The following is a 17,571-nucleotide window of genomic DNA, read 5'->3' as shown; positions in this document are numbered from 1 at the left end:
GACATGGATTTTTTTTTTTGTTCCTCCAGGCAACTCACTTAACATATATCTTTCTCCTTTTTCTCATTTCTTAAATGGGTAGAGTAGAGCATCTGAGAAAGCTACAAAGGCTCACTGTATTGCGGGTAAGCTAGAGAGCAATGAAAATATATCTATCATTAAAATCTCAGAAGAATTTCAAAGTATCACTTCGATACAACTAGTCAGCAATTTTTGACTTGGCCAGAAAGTATTGATTAAAAAACCAAAAAAACAGAAGAAAAATTTATTAATCATGCTATTTTAGTTTCTGTAATGATGGGATATGCCCTGGAAAATAGCTTTGCTTTAGTGTCTTACTTAATTTATACTTAATGAAAAAAAATATTTCTCAAGACCTAAACTGAAGGATTGGGATTGACTTCATCTTGGAGGAACAAATTTGTTATTTCTCAAAACATGAACATTTATCACTCCTCCCCACTCCCAACTGCTAATTTTCTGCATTAGATTCCTAACTGCAATCATAAAACACTGTATATAAATCAATCTTTATCTCGTCAAGCACCTTTCAAATGTAATTAGGTACTTCTCTTGTGAATATTTTAACAAGTTACATGTATCTGCCAAACAAAAGCTTCCTCTAAGATCTACCAACTCTGTAATTTGTTTACAATTCAAGATGTGATAAACCATGAAATCAGTAATAGAAATACAATCTCCAGAATCTGTGTTGAAAAGGAAAGAGGGAAAAATCCAAACAAACAACTCATGCTTAACAATTGCAGGAAAACACAGCATCTATGAATATAATATTTAATATGTGCATAATATTTGGGGTTTGTAGTTTATTAGGATTGGGTAATCACATCACATTACACTTACACCAGAGATGAACAAAAAAATTTTACTACAGGATGTCCTCCTGCCCAATGTTATCACTTTAATGCTTTCTGCATAGACTCTTTTATTAATATAGGCAACTTACTATATATGAAGATCTTTACAGCTATTCTATTTTTTGTCCTTTCTTGTCTAATGATAATGAAATCAAAGCTATCTATATGTCTCTGTTTTCATGAACTTCTCTTTCATCTTAGGTTGGTGGATAGCTCTGATCTATGCCTTCAATTCCTCAGTCTTGCTCTATAAAGCTGTCTTTGCCTCACTGCTTATAATCGCTTTTCCTTTGCATTAAAAACTCATTAGTGCAGCAAAATGGGAAAAAGAGGGATATGAGAAGTGAGCAACCTCTGTGAAAAGATGAAAGGAGAAAACACAAGCTGAATACTCAATTTGTATTTGCACACAAACGTTATCTTGCTTATGACCATCTGAGAGGTTTCTATTATCATCCACAGTGGCGATTCTGAAAATGCCTTCAATTCAAATCAAAATTAATTGCAGCAGAGATCCATTATCAGGCTCCATAGCAGCAGGGGTGATATGAATTAAAAAGCTGATCTTGATCCAGTTCCTTTTGTTATTTAAACATACATGTCTGCACATACCGTTCACTGTCCTGTTTGTTTTGCTGGTTGCTCAGCAAACCAAAGCAATTATTTCTTAAAGAATCTAATAAGATACTATACCCAACTGAGGCAGGTGAATGATGCTTTATGCAGTACCACTCATTGCTAGCACCATTTAACTCCACATTTAGATTCTCTGGCTGCACCTACACTGCTAAATTATAGTCAGTTTTCAGCCAAGTCTCAGTGCTTAGGGCTGTTTCTGTCTGGAGCCTGCTGGAAGCAAATGGCCAAGGACTGAGCCAACACTTAAGCAGAAAGAGAATCATGGCTCCAGCAATGGAACTGGCTTGTTGGTGCTCTCATTTAGCAGCATATGGATGTACCCTCTGTTTTTGTACATTTTAACTTGACAGTCTCTGGCCTGTCAAAGCACCTAAACAAGCTGTCTGAACCTGCAACTTCAGTTTCTCACAAGTAGTGGCAACCTACTCTTGTATCCCTCTTTTACTAACTTTTCTAATCATGCTTTTTTATCAGATTGCAGCAAGAACAGAAAGCAAAATTTACTACAGCCTCCACGATTTTAGATAACTATGAAAAATTACAAACATTTTCATTCAGTTTTCTCTTCTCCACAATCAAAGAAATCACCAGCATTTTCCAGTTGTTTGGGAAAAAGTCTTTCTCAGCTTCCCAGAGTGCAAGTTTGTCATGACAGCTATCTTTAATCTCAAGTAAAATTTACATTTATAATGCTGAAATGTGAGGTAGTCATCTAACTCTACACTGAAGTGAATAAAAACAGGCACAAGAAGGTCTTAATTTCATCCTCCGCTAAAAATCTCAGGTAGATGAGGTGAATTGTGGCTGGACGTTTCCTTTCACTATGTACAGAGTCTAAAAATTATGTGTGAAGTTGGGTGAACACTTGCCTTAAATCTGTTTTCTCTGCATTCCTCCTGGCTATAGACTGGTAACACATTTCTGCTTAAGAGATGCCATATACCTTTTATAATTATGCACCACTGAAAGGCCAGATCTCCAGTTTAGGAGCTTTTCCAATTGCTTTTCTGGGCTTGTCTGCACCTGTAACTGGCAGCAAATGCCTGTCACGATATCCAGCAGCTACTCCCACAAGCCCAACCTATAAGGATACCCACAAGGAACAACTCAATCTTTCGCCTTCTCCAAAAGCCAGGAAACACTGCTCTTGGCTTCTGTGCAAACTGATTTGCACTCTTCTGAGAAAGATGCTCAACAGCACCTGTGACAGCAAGGGACCACAGGTCTGCAGCAGAAGTGGGCAAGGATGAGGTCTGTGGGAGGACACAACCAACTGCATCCCTTCTCCAGCATACAGGAGCTGGAATCAACATGTGTCTCATCCAGGAACTCGTATTTCCATCAGAAGAAAAAAGATACTATTGACCAGGACAAATTGTAAAAGTGCTACATGGGAGCAGACATGCATGAAATTTTTAGATAATTTTGAGGGCTTCTGTTGCATGGCCAACATACACTTGCAATGCAAGAAGGTTCTCAGCCTCCTGACCTTACATATGTTCATGATCCAGAGTGTGATGAATGCTTCTTGAATAAATTACCAAAATTTAAATAAGCCCCAATGTTTAAAAGAACCCCCCACAAAGGCAAGGTAACAGTTGCACCTGTTATTCTAGAGGAATCTCCAAAACATTTGACAAGAAAATGTCTTTAAGAGAGAGACATAATGTAGGGTAACTATCTAGATTCCACCATTCAAGAGAAATTTCCTGGCAAAGCTCTCATCGCTATTAGAGTTCACTTACCTCTCTAAGAAGAAAGCATTACTCATCTTCAGTGACACTTACTTTCAGAAGAGTAAGAAATAAGAAACAGGTAGAGAGGTTTTTATACACAATTTTGTGAAATATCTGAAATAAAGCCCTGCATAGAGAATGCCAAAGTAAGGACCTGACAAACTCAGATTGTTTGTTCCTTTATATGAAGACTCTTAACTTTCCAGGAAGTTTCTCTCCTTTACTGCAGTTTAAGGGTGATCTAAGCAGCTGAAGTAGTCCCTTACTGAAAAATCAGTTGTACAGATTATGCTAAGTTCCTAAAATCCTTGAGACAAACATTCTGTTGGGTTTTTCATTTTCTGCCACATATTCTGCCACTTCATTAACACTTTTTAAGATACTTTTTCACATAATAACAACTGTAATTTGATACTCTTTTATTTTACTTCTGCATTTATTTGATTTGATGGACTCGTTTATAATTGAAAAGTAAACATCACATAATTCTTTCTTGCTATGCTTCTACCCTACTACAACTGCATCCACTCAATAAGATATATATTTCATTATGTGAATTTCAGTGGTAAGACCTGTACTATGATAGCAGCAACAATCCAGTCAAAACCCACAGTTTATTCAACTGCAAGATTTCAAAACCCCTGGACCTACCCTTTCTTATAAAAACTGCCATCAGACCCATTTGTTATGCTAAGTCTTATTTTCAATAAGAGATGGTTTTGCCTAAAAATTACATCTGTAGACTTTTATTACAAGCAAAACTCATTTTAATCATAGTTAATTGGGTATTGTTTTTCAGAAAACTGCAAGACAGAAGACTGCTGCTTCTACTTCTGCTATCATATGCATAGGAGGATAACTATCCTGACACTGATTTTCATTCAAGATGCAAAATGAATGGCTGTATGGCTTCACCAGTTGTGTTATCACCCAAACCTCAGCAGAATACAAGATTGTCAAGTTCTTGTTGTGCAAGTAACCTCAGGATATATTTGTCCTTAAGAAATTTCCAGTTGGTTGTATAATTAAGATAGTCACAGACTCAGAGAATAATAGAATGGTCTGGATTGGAAGGGACCTCAAAGATATCCATTTTTGAACCCCCTACCAGGGGAAGGGACATCTTCCACTAGACCATGTTATTTTACATTTCAGAAACACCAAGCCCATTTGGGCATCTAAAAAGTCTTAAACGGCCTTTCATAGTTTCTGTTTTGTCACCAAAGCTAAAGAATTATCTTTATTTAGCCCTTTGACAACTCCAGGTTTGGGTTACTTCTTTTATTAATTGTCAAAGGAAAGCTGCTGATGTTCTTTTGATTTTGATTTCCAAAACCATTAAATGTTTCCCTTCTTACTGCATATAAACATACAGAAAATACTCCCCTGATTTCACTGATTTCAAATGTAATGACTTTAAAGTTTTCAAGCTGTCCTAAAAAGGCTGCCAGAAAGTCTTTCATGCTAGTCTTTATCTGAGTGAGTGCATTTTGTGGACTATTTATGTGAGATATCCAGCATCTATTTTTAATTATGGTGCATAACTAAGCTGATTTCCTTCTTTTTACCCATGCTTCCTTTAGGAAACAAGGAAAATACGTTACGTTTCTGAATCAAAATTTACCATAACCTAAAACTTTCTTGTTGTAATATGACTGTTCTGGTGTGAAGAATGAAGAGTAAAAAACCATAGAGTTTTCAAAGAAATTTATACTTTATCAGGAATAGATCTTTGTGGATCCTTCCACAGATGCCCAGGGAGCACTCGATCACCAGTCACTGTACATCCTTCAGGGAACATATTACCCTCAACATGTAATTAGCAGAGCTCCAAGAAGCCAAATCTAGCTCTTGGTCAACACCTGCAAAGATCTGCAGTCATGATTCGCTTGTACCCTGCTCAAAGGGTGCTATATTCACTCATTCTTCCCTTTTTAGATGTCTCTTATATCCTTCAGGACCTAATTTTTATTCAGACTCTTCTCCAATGATTGTCAGAATACTCACCCTTTCCTCTTTCTGCCTCCCTCACTGTTATCCTGGCTTTTCTTGTTTTCATTCCCTTGGAGAAAATACCCATCTAGCAAGTAACAATTGATACTCTTCTCTGGTTGATTCTCAAATTGCAATTTTATTTTACTCTACCACATTTCTCATATCTTGTTCACAGCAGTCCTTTTTTTCTTGTCTACTGTGAATCACAATCCCCCAGCTGTAATCACAGCTTCTCATGTCTCCAAGTCAGCCTCCACTGCTTTCTGATTTTCATGCCTTTCAGTTTTTCTTCCTTATTACCTCCCACTTTTTTTTTGTTTTCCTCTCACACACAGATGCACGCACACGTACATATCAATTTAAAGTTTATCTAATCCCACTTCATCTGAAGCAATATTCCTGATGAGTTTTCTACCTTCTTATGTTTTCCAACTAAACTTGAAACGTAATCTTCTCCCAGGACTCCTATTAAGCCACTCATACACTCCGTGTTCCTTGATTCTTTTCACTAATGCTTTACCTGCTTGACCATAGTTTCAAGACCTTGTCAAAATAAGGGATTCTTTTATGGTTTCCCCTACTCACTGCTCTCACTCCTCATAATCCTTTTTGCTATTCAGCAACAATTTAGATTTACTTCTTTTTATCTGTTCTGTCACCATAGAGCTGACACTTTCTACAGTATGAAAAAAAATTATGCCCTTCTCCAAGGTATTCTTATTATTTTATGAGGTTTACAATGAGCCATCAATTTTTCTTTCACCTCTTCTTTGTTTTGTCCATATTTTGATGGAAGCATTATTTTATGTGTAAGCACTTGATATAGCTAATGCAGACTCAACACAAATTTCCTAGCTTTATAAGCCTAATGCAGGAGCAGATAAAAGCAGAGATCATGATTTCAAGTGGGGTTCACAGTAAATGGAAATGGAATTACATCTGTGTGTGAATTCTGTTTAGGCTAGCACTTCCACCTTGTACAAAATTAGTACCAACAAAAGAAGAGTGCACAGCTTGGTTTTGGCACTTACAACCTTCTCTCTTATACTAAAAGAAATTCATATACCTTCATATCACCCATCTAAAGGGTAGCTTTCTAAGTTAAGAAGCGATCTAGGTTTCGGGTTCTTTTTACAGGTACTGGAGAGAAGAATCAAGGGGGTCATTTATGCCATGCATCTTAGTCTTTGGATGGAGTAGTTGTTTAAGAACTTGTTTGCCCACTGATTATATGGGGGAACTCTAGACTTCCAGGATTCATATCCTAAAAAAATGATTTCTTAAAAAAAATAACAGGGTGTTTGGAACTAGGTGATCTTTAAGGTCCCATTCAAACAGTTCTGATTCCATGAAAATTCTTCATTTTTTGTATCCTAAACTTAGAATGTATATCACTGCAGAAATCTGAAACAGTACATTCCAGAAAACTGGATGCAGCAATTTCTTCCCGCAAAATCACATTCTTTCTTGTACAATTCAGGTCATTTACTATACAGCTTCAGAAGCTCACAATCACTTTGCCTCTTATTTTCTTCTGTGCTTCTGCCATTGCTGACATGGTAATATATGAGTTATCATAAACACTCAGCTTGTTAGGTTCTTCTATCTCTGCTCTATTTCAGATTTAGAAGAAATCAAAAAATTTGAACCGTTCAGATATTTCTAGAAATTATTTTTTCTAGTGTAATCTACGATTCCATGCACAATATACATAAAAATGGAAAATAGCTGTTGCTTGATGGACCTTATTTCACCAACAAAGATTATAAAGTACTTGTAAATTGGGACTTAAAAGGTAATTTTAAAAAATGCTTAATACTTCAATTTGTGTAGTTTGATTTTAAAGGTTGGTAACTGCAAGAGTGTTTAAAAGGCAGAAATTATTACATGTGGGTTAAGTTTGATTCATTTAAACATGAGTAATAAATGTTTCTCAGTTTTAGGGAAAAACCAATAGTATACTAACAGCAAAATTTTAGGCAAGGAAAGACTAGCACTAATTAACTTCATTCTCTGGTATCAATGACATGTTTCTAGAGCCATTATATAATGAAATATATGTAATAGGCATAATAGGTATACCACATTTCCTCAATAAATAAGTATACAACCAATATAATCTAATCTCTTACAATTTGCTCAATGGGAACATACTCTGACTCATATATTTGTGCCTAAAATTGCCTACCACTACCTTTGTTTAGCTTTGAGAGCTAATACTTCTTTCACTGCTCTCTCACCCCGTTATCTAAGAAAAAACATCACAATCAATGAATTCTTTTAGGTTCTTTTGTTCTTATGTGTTAACTCTAGCACAAGCACTGAAGGCTAAACTCTACTGTCAGTAGCTCTGGTGCAATCCCACTGGTGTCACTGGGCTTGTACTTGCGTAACTGAAGTTGCAGTTACTATTCTGTGGATGTACTTACATCTGCAGGAGGAAGCAGTCCTGAGAGAGTGAAGAAAATGCCTGCACTAATAGTAAAAATGAGTAATAAGGAGTAGTCACACACATGAAGTACATGCACATTTATAAACCAATATGGATTCCACAGGACAAGCTTTTTATGCATGACTCAGTTGCTTTACAAGTATTTTTACAGCAGCAGAAGGATTTGCTATTTCTCTTAAAATCTTGGAAGGCTCTTTAGTGTATGTGAGGGAAGGGAGCCAGAGTCCCCTGCACTCTACTACTAAAAGCACAGCAGAACATCTCCCTCATACCCAAGAAGATATTCGGAATGGCTGAGACAAAAATCAGTTGTTTTCTGCTCCTCCTCCCAAGCTCAAGGGAAGAAAATTGATGTAACTGTTGTCCACAGGGATTAACAATGTAAACCCTGAGAACAAGCTAATGCAGCCTAACTGATCATCACCAGTCCCATTCTAAGCCCAGCCAATATTCAGCAAGCTATTCCAAATACTTCTCAAGCTTTCTTGGAAGGAAAAACTGATTTGCATCAGTTTGCGGGAATTTGATTTTTTCATAAAAATTCTTTCAACTTAAATCTAAGGAGAGAGGAAAAAATCACTTTTATCCACCTTCAATAAATCTAATTTCTAACCCAATAATGAAATCCTGAACTTGAAAGTTACTCTGAAAGTAATTTCTATGCATTGCCTCAGTATTCTAAAAAAAAAAAAAATATTTTCAAGATTACCTATTAATGTATAACAGCAGAGATGAGAGAAGCTTTACTAAAGAACTGAGGAAAGCCAAAAGAAAGCTTGAGAAAAATGCTGGCTCAGGGTGACAGCCAGCACTATGGGTCTGCTGGGGAGCACCTTGCAGCCTGAGGAGGGCTTCGCTGTCTGTGAGGCTGGGACACCGGCAGGATGCAGGGAACGAGCATCTTGGCATTGCAACAAGACTTAGGAGATGTTTAGGTGAGGAATAAAAGGTGTGGAAAAGGGAAGGACAGATGTGGTTTAGAAGTACAGAGGAAGAAGTACAAGAAAACAGAGGGGTGAGGGGATAAAGGAGGCCAGTCACATGTAGACAAGGCTGGTCAGTTCATTTCTCTATCTGAGCCCTGTGCCTGCTGAACATTTTCTGTCCTGTCTTCTACTAAACTCCATTTTTACCTATTTTCTTGGGTAAGGGGTACTGTGTTCTCTCTGTGTGTGTAGTGGTCTGTGGTACCAGCAGCTGGAGTACATGAAGGCACCCACAAGCAGTGGATGATGGCCAGCAAACACCAAGCTGGGCTAGCTGGGGAGGAGGTGAAGCAGTCAGAAAGCTGGAGTGTGTATGTGTAATTGGAAATAAGACAAAGGAAGAAGTTGGTTACTGAAGGGGCAAGGAATCAAAGGCAGCTGCCCAAGAGACTTTAGGATCCAGGGATTGACTGAGACCCATTTCAATGTTTGTGTGTGTGGGTGTGTGTATTTTACTGTGCAGGAGTAAGGGCAAGGATCAAGGACCAGCTACTGCATGGACCGTGTTTCTCAGCTCCATTATAGGAGGAATCAGAGTCCCACAGGGGGGATGTGTGTGTTGGTTTGTGCAAAGAGTCTGTACCAGCAGCTGGACAGGGGTTGTAGCATCAGGTGCCAGCATCTGGAACAGCAAGGATCTGGAGCCAGTACTCCTGAGCTGACCAAGTGTCCAAATCCAGCCCCTGGCATTTTTCACACCACATACATGAATACATGTACACACATGGGGACACGAGGAAGCCACTATTGTTCGTGTGGGCACTGACTGCTGTGCTGCTTTGCTCAGAGCTGTGTCTACCTGAATGCCTTCTGCTTGTCCTTGTGCTTATTGGGAATACAGCACTGACCTTGCTACTGTCTGAGCACTGTGGCATGGAGTCCCAACAGCCTTGCTTCCATCAGGCTAGCAAATTTAGCAACCCCCTAACATCTTGCAATAATTTCTTGCACATGTATTGCAAACATAGATTTTTTTTGTTACATGGACTATGACTCGATGCAATGCTAAACCAAGAAAAAAAAATCTTTGCAGACTCATATTCGTTGCTATGTATCTCCTATTTTCATCCAAGCAGAAAGATGAATGTGACAGGAAAAGCTATTACAATCTTGAATTGTTCTTCACCAAGAAACAGCAGGGAAAGAATAATGGCTAGAAAAATATCTGGAAATATGAAACTGTGCTCAAAGTGTAACCAATGGTGGTTATTATACAATATTAAAGCTTTAACTTTAGTACAGCAGGGTAATTTCTACAAAATATAAACAAACTTGATTTTTGCTACAGCCAAAAATCAAAAATATGTGGAATTAAAGAACTGGGGAGAAAGTCAAGTATAATTTATTTTCTTTCAGTAGATCTGCATATAGAGACAAAGTTCATTGAGACATGATTGAAACAGGGATGCCCAGTTCTGATCAACCTGCCTTATTGATAAGATCAGTCTCCCTAAGACATGAGGATGGCTCCTGTAGACTGGTCCTTATTTTGAAAGAAAGATGAGTATCTTTCAACAATTTCAAGATATACAGAAAAAAGTTTCACAAACTAGAATATATTTGTGTCCTTCTGCATGAAATTCAAATTCTTGGGGAATGAGAGAACACTTCTCTGACTTAGTTTACAAACCAACTCTAAACTAGTACACAATGTTTCTAAAAAGAAATTAAACAGTATTGAAAGCACCAGCTGCAGATTATACTTCTCCTCTAGGGAAAAACCAAGAGGTCATATGGACAGTTGAAGACTTTTAGAATTTTTAGAATAAGAGCAAGCACTACCAAGATACCACATATCTGCTTCTACTAAAGAGAAAGATTACAGTGAAATTTAAGTGATTAATCAACCTCGCACTGTGCACATTATTTGAAAAATTAGTATAGCTCAGTAGTATCAAGTTAACCTGACAGTGTGCTATGCTCACCTTTCCATCACCTTTGCAAAGCCTAAGTCCTGAATTTGGACATCAGACAAGATTACTTTTGTTATGACCATGCTAATGCTCACTTAAGCTGAGCAAAGAACAACAATCAGTAAAATGTTTGCCAATATTCAACTGGCAATATTGCCAATATTCAGTAAAATGTTTCTGCGGAGCAAACATAAAACATAACGTACTCAGCACAAATGATTTATGACTAAAAAGAATCCAGAATTTTAAACTCTTGTCATCTTTATGCTGAAAAATTTACAGGTGCAAATTACTCGACAAATGATTGAATATGTTAATGTAAGATACAAAAGAAATGCACTTCAGTTATTATTTCTCTTTACTAATAACCTCAACCAAGTGGAAATTTATCTCAAGTAGGAATCTTTATTTTCTATTACCATCAAACTAAGCCAATCTTCTGTAGAAAATTATGAGGGCTGCAATCAGGAAAACAGATATTATCTGTGGCATATTTGCATTTCCTCATCTATGCTAGGTCATTTAAACATTGATTAAAAATGTAATTTACTATTAAGTCTGATTCACCAGGTCACTGCATTAAAAGTAGCATGAGGTTTTATTGTGTAAAATGTGATTAGAAATAACTCATATTCCCAAAATGTCACAACTTGCAACAGTAGGAACTTCAGAATATTTGCTAAAACTGTGTTAAGTTGTGCTAGTTTTACAGCATGGATCAGTGAATCCCTGGCTTACAGTGAGGGAAAATAAGAGCATTTAAATGGCTAATTTTGCAATTTTGTTAAAAGAGAATGGTGTTCCATTGAGCTCTTTTTATATAGTTGTAGGGAATGAGTAAGAACACATTCTAGCTATTCTAAAGTTTTAAGAAAGTTACCATAAATAACAGGAAAAAATGCTGCTATGAAAAACACAGTGAATAATGTTAAGAGCACAAGATAAGGGTATATTTTCTATCCATTGTTATTACTGATGTTGCATTATGTGCTGCCAGTATAAGAACCTTGCGTTGGTTGAACTTTAACAGGTAGTTTTCAAAGCAAAATATTCAATAATTCTACACATAAAAAAGTACATATTCTTAAAATTACAAAGAGTTCTTGTAAAACAAATTTCAGACATACTTCATCTTAAATAAATGAAAAACCCATTGTAATCAAACCATCATGTGTCCAATAAGACATGAAAGCAAGATTTTTCTTTTCTACTTTTCATCAAAACAAGCTTTCTCTTCAATACTGAGCAGCCACTTTCTCTTTACTTCTTAGATTATTCAAGGTCAAAGGAACACATCTGTCTCTGACAGCAATTAATCTGAAATCCTCCAAAATGAAGTCTTATCAAAATGGAAAGCTTTCCTCCTTTTGCATAATTAAAACCAATAAGATGATGACATCTGTGCTAGCTCTTCTTTAATTTTTTTCACAACAGCTTTCAGTTAAGTTCTACACCTTTCTAAAAGAGTGAATACTGACCAATACAAGTAAGCTAAGGAGTTATTCACTTGCACTCTTTATGCTGTTTGCCAAAACACTTGAGAACTTAACTTCATGACAAAGTAACTAAAAATAAAGCTATTGCTATGGAAAAATAGCCCTGTGTATTTTGAAGAGCTTTATCAGCTTCTTAGAATAACAGAATGGTTTTGATTGGAAGCAATCTAAAAATTGTCCAGTTCCGATCTCCCTGCCATGGGTCTTAATTTTATACATACAGACACACATATATATATATATATATATATGCATATACACACATTCTAATCAAGTATTTTATGAAAAAGACAATGGGCTTGATTGTTTTAGACCATGAAGTGTACTGTAAAAGCATATTTTGTTATGTTAGCCACTGGATCTCTGCAAACCTACCAACCCAACTGACTTTAGCCTACTGCTACAATATCCAGTAAGGTTAGCTATGGTAGCATAATATATAAAGACTTACACAAAAGGGAAAAAATAATTCAAGGCTTGGCAGAGAATGACAAAACCAAATTTAAGTGATTTGTGGTTTAGGTCAGGTCAGTCCATGTAATTCAAGGCTGCCTCAGATCTCCAAGTGCTTCAAAAAACTTCAAAAACAGGCATACACTGCATTCTGCAGCACATGCCAACATCACAGGCAAATTAAAAATTACATATAGCTGAGTGTAGAGGAGGGGCACATGCACACCTACACACCCCCATATGTATATAGTATATATGATTTTTCTCAGAATGATGAAAATAACAGTCAGTGCAATGCCTGGCTGGCTTCCCCCAGCAGAGGCAGCAAGGATAAGAGTGGTCCAACAAGAACAGACTTTGCAAAAGCAAAGCACTGTACCTCTTTCAAGGGGTTTATTACATTGTCACCTAAGAGACCCTGATAGTGGGTATCCAAAAACCTGTTGGCAAGTGTAGTTTTTTGTAAAAAAAATCTGCTTTACAAACTTGAGAGTCATTGAACTAAGATGGATAAATGCACACCCATGACCTGGACTGCAATGCTGAAGTACTTGCACTCCAAATCCAAAAAGCATGCTGTGTCTCTATGCTGTGTCCACCTGAAGCCAAGGGATAAAAATGAGTGCAGGATGTAATCTCTATGGTTCAATAAGCTCCTCTCTCCCAGTCTGCTAATTGCAACATTTCAAACAACCATAGAAAGAACTCCTTGATTGAATCTAAAGTCCAGCATTATTCATAGGCAATTGAAAATAGACAGTTATAATGGACAATTACAATTCTGGAGAATAGAAGTGTGAAAGAATAATTAGATATGTGACTGAGGGATGCATTTACTTGTTGGATTGACAGCATATTGGTAATTCTACCTACACCCAGACACCATGAAGGCTTTTTGATTTTTTATGTATTATGATATGTACCACTCAAATAGGCAATGTAGTGTTCATTCCTACAGAAAATAAAAGAAATCTCCTAAAATCATGAAGTTATTTTACTTGAAAGTAAATTTTTCCCCTTAATTCAAAGATATGTCTTTGAGAAGGATTAAATACTAAAAATGCATTCATAATTTTAATGCAAAACACATGAAAAAAATCACATTTTTGCTTCAGAATAACTCTGGCCCTTCTTTAAAAGATGTTTCTTTTTAAAACAGTGTATTTTAAAAGAAAAGGTTTGAAATAAATTTATTTTCAGTTAGAAAAACAGTGGGTATGAAATAGAGGCAAAGTAAATCTTAAGGTCGGTTCTTTGCTTTGGGTCTTCATCAGAAGCAGCATTTTTTTTTTTATGCTGTCACACTAAAATCCATTTAGATCATCAGACAGCAGGATGAAAACTTTTCTATTTTTGCATGTTTAAGGGGAGCTGTTTTATATTAGTTCATTAGTTTTGTGTTCTGTAGAAATGTTTTCACTAATGATTACAAAATATTTTAAAAACATTACTTAAATCAAGCCTGTCAATACTGCTATTATAAAAGAAAAATGTTTTATCCCACTGCAGAAACAATGACACATAGAATACAGCAGTGTTTGCCAGTGCAAAAAAAAAAAAAAAAAATTGCTGTGATACAATTCAAGGGCCAAACCAGAAAAGTCAAGCCAATGCAGCTTTAAAAGACTAGCACAGAGTTCTACCAGCTTTAGCTTTTCCATTGTAATGCACATTAATGACAGGCTGAAAGATGAGTATAAACAATAAACAAAACTGCAGGTTAACAATCTGGAAAACATAAGTCATTAGAGATAATAAGGTGTGTAATCTAACTTTCAAGACTATGATCAAACTAATTAAGAAAGAAGCAATAAATTTATTCTGAGAAGTTAATGGAAAAAATTATATACACCTACATGATGGTATTTTGATATATTTCAATATAATATTAATTAAAAAAACCCAAACTCCATCAGTTTCCTACTTTTGTAAAACTTCAGATCCTATCCTTTTAGACCAAAATTTCTTTTTAGTCTTCTATTACCACTGTCCTCAAAAATTTGCTCATCATCTATAGCAATTGTTGTGGTTCAATCCCAGCCAGCAGCCAAGACCCACACAACTGTTCACTCGACTCCCCTACCAGTAGGATCCGGGAAAGAATTTGAATGGTTAAAGGTAGAAAACATGTGGGCTGAGATAAAGATGGTTCGATAGGGAAAGCAAAAGCCACACACACAGAAGCAGAGCAAAACAAGGAGTTAATTCACTGCTTCCCATGGGCAGGCAGGTGTTCAGCCATCTCTAAGAGAGCTTGACTTGGTAAGACACAAGTCATTACTCTGAATGTTCCTCCCTTCCTCCTTCTTCCCCCACCTTCATATACTGCGCATGATGTCACACCGCCTGGAATATTCCTTTGGTCAGCTGGGATCACCTGTCCCATCTATGTCTCCTCCCAGCCTCCCATCCACCCCCCGCTCTCTCACCAGTGTGGCAGCACGAAAAGCAGAAAAGGCCTTGACTCTGTGTGAGCCCTGCTCAGCAATAACAAAAACATTTCTATATTAGCAACCCTGTGTTCAGCACAAATACAAAACAGCCTTATACCAGCCACTGTGAAGAAAGTTAACTCTACCCTAGCCTAAACCAGCTCAGTCACATATGACATTGAACATTAATTATGTAAAGACTTGCTTTATTATAAAAATATATAAGGCCACCTACTCCCTCCAATTTACATTTCTAGGTCTAGAATGCACCTACATTCTTATTATCCAATAAAAGCCTTTAGAGCACTGCCTGTGCTCAGAAATTCATAAAGTTTTCTCATTCTTTTTATGGTCAGATGTGGCAATGTGCTCCCATCCCCAGCCTGCCTTTTATATTCCATTATAACTCTTGCTCAAGTAATAACCCTAAGTGGTGGTCAGTCATGGATGTATCTGGTCCTGACAGGTCAATCTGGCTCCATCTGTACTTGAGGGGAGTCAGGTAACATGATAGGCAAGAACAACATTTGGGCAATATGCCCAGCTAACCATTGGTCAATGTCCAAGTCAAGTCAAATTTGGAAGAAACTAGCATCTGTAGTCAGTATTGCAAATATGACTATGACTCTATCATCTTACTCCATGAAGGGTAGACAGCCCAGGGCCTGCTGAGCTCTCCTGCATGGTAGTGGGCTGCACACCAGGATTTCCCCTTGAGTAGGAATGCCTCTCAAGGTTACAAGATGCCTTATTTCATCAGATGGTTGGTAAGTGAATTGGAAATAAGCACACTGAAACTTGGCAAGCTTTCAGAAAGGATGATTAAACATTGGAATGGGCTGCCCAGGGAGGTGGTTGAGTCACTGTCCCTGGAGATGTTTAGGAAAAGACTGGATGTGGCACTTAGTGCCATGGTCTAGTTGACACTGTGGATTGATCAAAGGTTGGACTTTATGATCTCAGGCCTTTTCCAACCTAATTGATTCTGTGATTGCAAATATACAATCCTTTAGACATCAAGCACTGGCTAAGGCTAAGACAGTCTGGATCCAGCTGCACTTAAACACTCCTATGAAAGGAAGTTTGGAATAGAATGCGATCCTTTCTGAACCTCATGGTTCAATAGGAAGATCCCGCTAAAATTCTGACTGTTCTCTATCCAGTAAATGCTCAGGTATACCTGGCCATTCATTCTTGTTAAACCACTGCTGCATTTACCACTGAACTTCTCTTATATCAATAAAATATAGTTTCTTCTCACTTGAGAGTGAAGTGCCTGATTCCATCCACAACATCAAAACAGGAAGAATTTATTTTTCTTTTCAGCCTTTGTTTAAGCTTTTATGTGCCTCCTTCTAATGTGCTAAATCTAGCTGCACTAGCTGAATGGCAGAGAGGAAAGCTGAAAGTTTTCCAGAATTCCCCATTTTGGCATCATCCTGGCCCCTACACTGCCCTGCTCCAGGAGGGGCTGAGCTCACAGTGTCCCTAACCTGGGCAGCACCAAAACAGTTGCACAGCCCTCTGTGGTCACACTCAGGCAAGGATAAAACAATACAAAGATTTGACTACAGCTCATGAAGACATAACCAACATAGTTTGAAAATTACTTCTTCAGGACATGTCTTACATGTATCTTCACAGAACTAATCATAGGCAGTATAGTTAGCAAATCAAACCAATAATAAAATAACAATAAGTCAAAATAGTAATAATATAAAAAATAATGATTTGAAAGAACAGTGTGAAACTTAAGAAATATGAATAATTCATTGTGACTGAAAGGAAAATAATGTACGTATTCCTTAGGTCTTATTACTGTGACAAGATGGGGGAGGAAGGGAACAACCACAGTACCTGCGTGAACTTCCCTAAATATTTTGTTAAGATGAAAAGAAAATAAAATTCCACCATAATATAAAGGCTCCCTTCAATTTCTATAAGTGATGCAGCAAAGACAGCCTTATAGCTACTTCTAACTCAACATGCAGCTTTTTGGAAATAAAAAAAGAAATAAATAAGGCCTATTCTGTGCGACAGAGAAAATGAGATGATTCATATGTTATTAAAGTAATACTTCTCATTATATAAAGAGATCTAAAATTTACAGCAAAGGAATAGAGAACAAACAAACTCCCACAAATGTTTAATTGTGTTTAAAATGTCACAGAATAATTCGTTTTGTTCCATCGAAGATTCCTATCAAATTTATTCCCACGTCCAAAGCTTGGCGAGCCAAAGTTTTCAAACCACTGAACCTAGAAGCAAACTTAATTAACTGTTTCTTCTGTTATTTTCTGCAGGCCCAAGTTATAACAGAATAATAGAATAAGGCCTTTTTATGTCATCTAAAAAACACATACTGATGAAAACCAGTCCCACAAAGAATGATTTTTTCCCAAACTATTGCGTTGAAAGGTTTGAAGAATGTCAACAATTGCAAAATGTTTAATAATGTGATTTTAAATCATTAGAGGGTTAATGAGACAAATCACTTGGTTTACCAGTTGTACACCAACTGTCCAAAGGAAATTTCTCTCAGGACCAGTGCAAAGATGACATGTGAACATGCTTTGAGAATGCTGACCATT

At 36.9% G+C, this 17,571-nt stretch overlaps 1 protein-coding gene across 1 annotated transcript in view; it reads right to left on the bottom strand.

Annotated features, from left to right (window-relative positions):
* Positions 1–17,571, bottom strand: part of DLG2 (discs large MAGUK scaffold protein 2) — a 984,977-nt gene that overhangs the window by 367,140 nt on the left and 600,266 nt on the right. The gene's annotated exons all lie outside the window — the stretch shown is intronic.

Source organism: Vidua chalybeata, chromosome 2 (assembly GCF_026979565.1).
Source record: "Vidua chalybeata isolate OUT-0048 chromosome 2, bVidCha1 merged haplotype, whole genome shotgun sequence".
Taxonomy (NCBI): Eukaryota; Metazoa; Chordata; class Aves; order Passeriformes; family Viduidae; genus Vidua; species Vidua chalybeata.
Note: the sequence above shows the minus strand (reverse complement) of the source record. Positions and strands in the feature narration are given on the sequence as shown.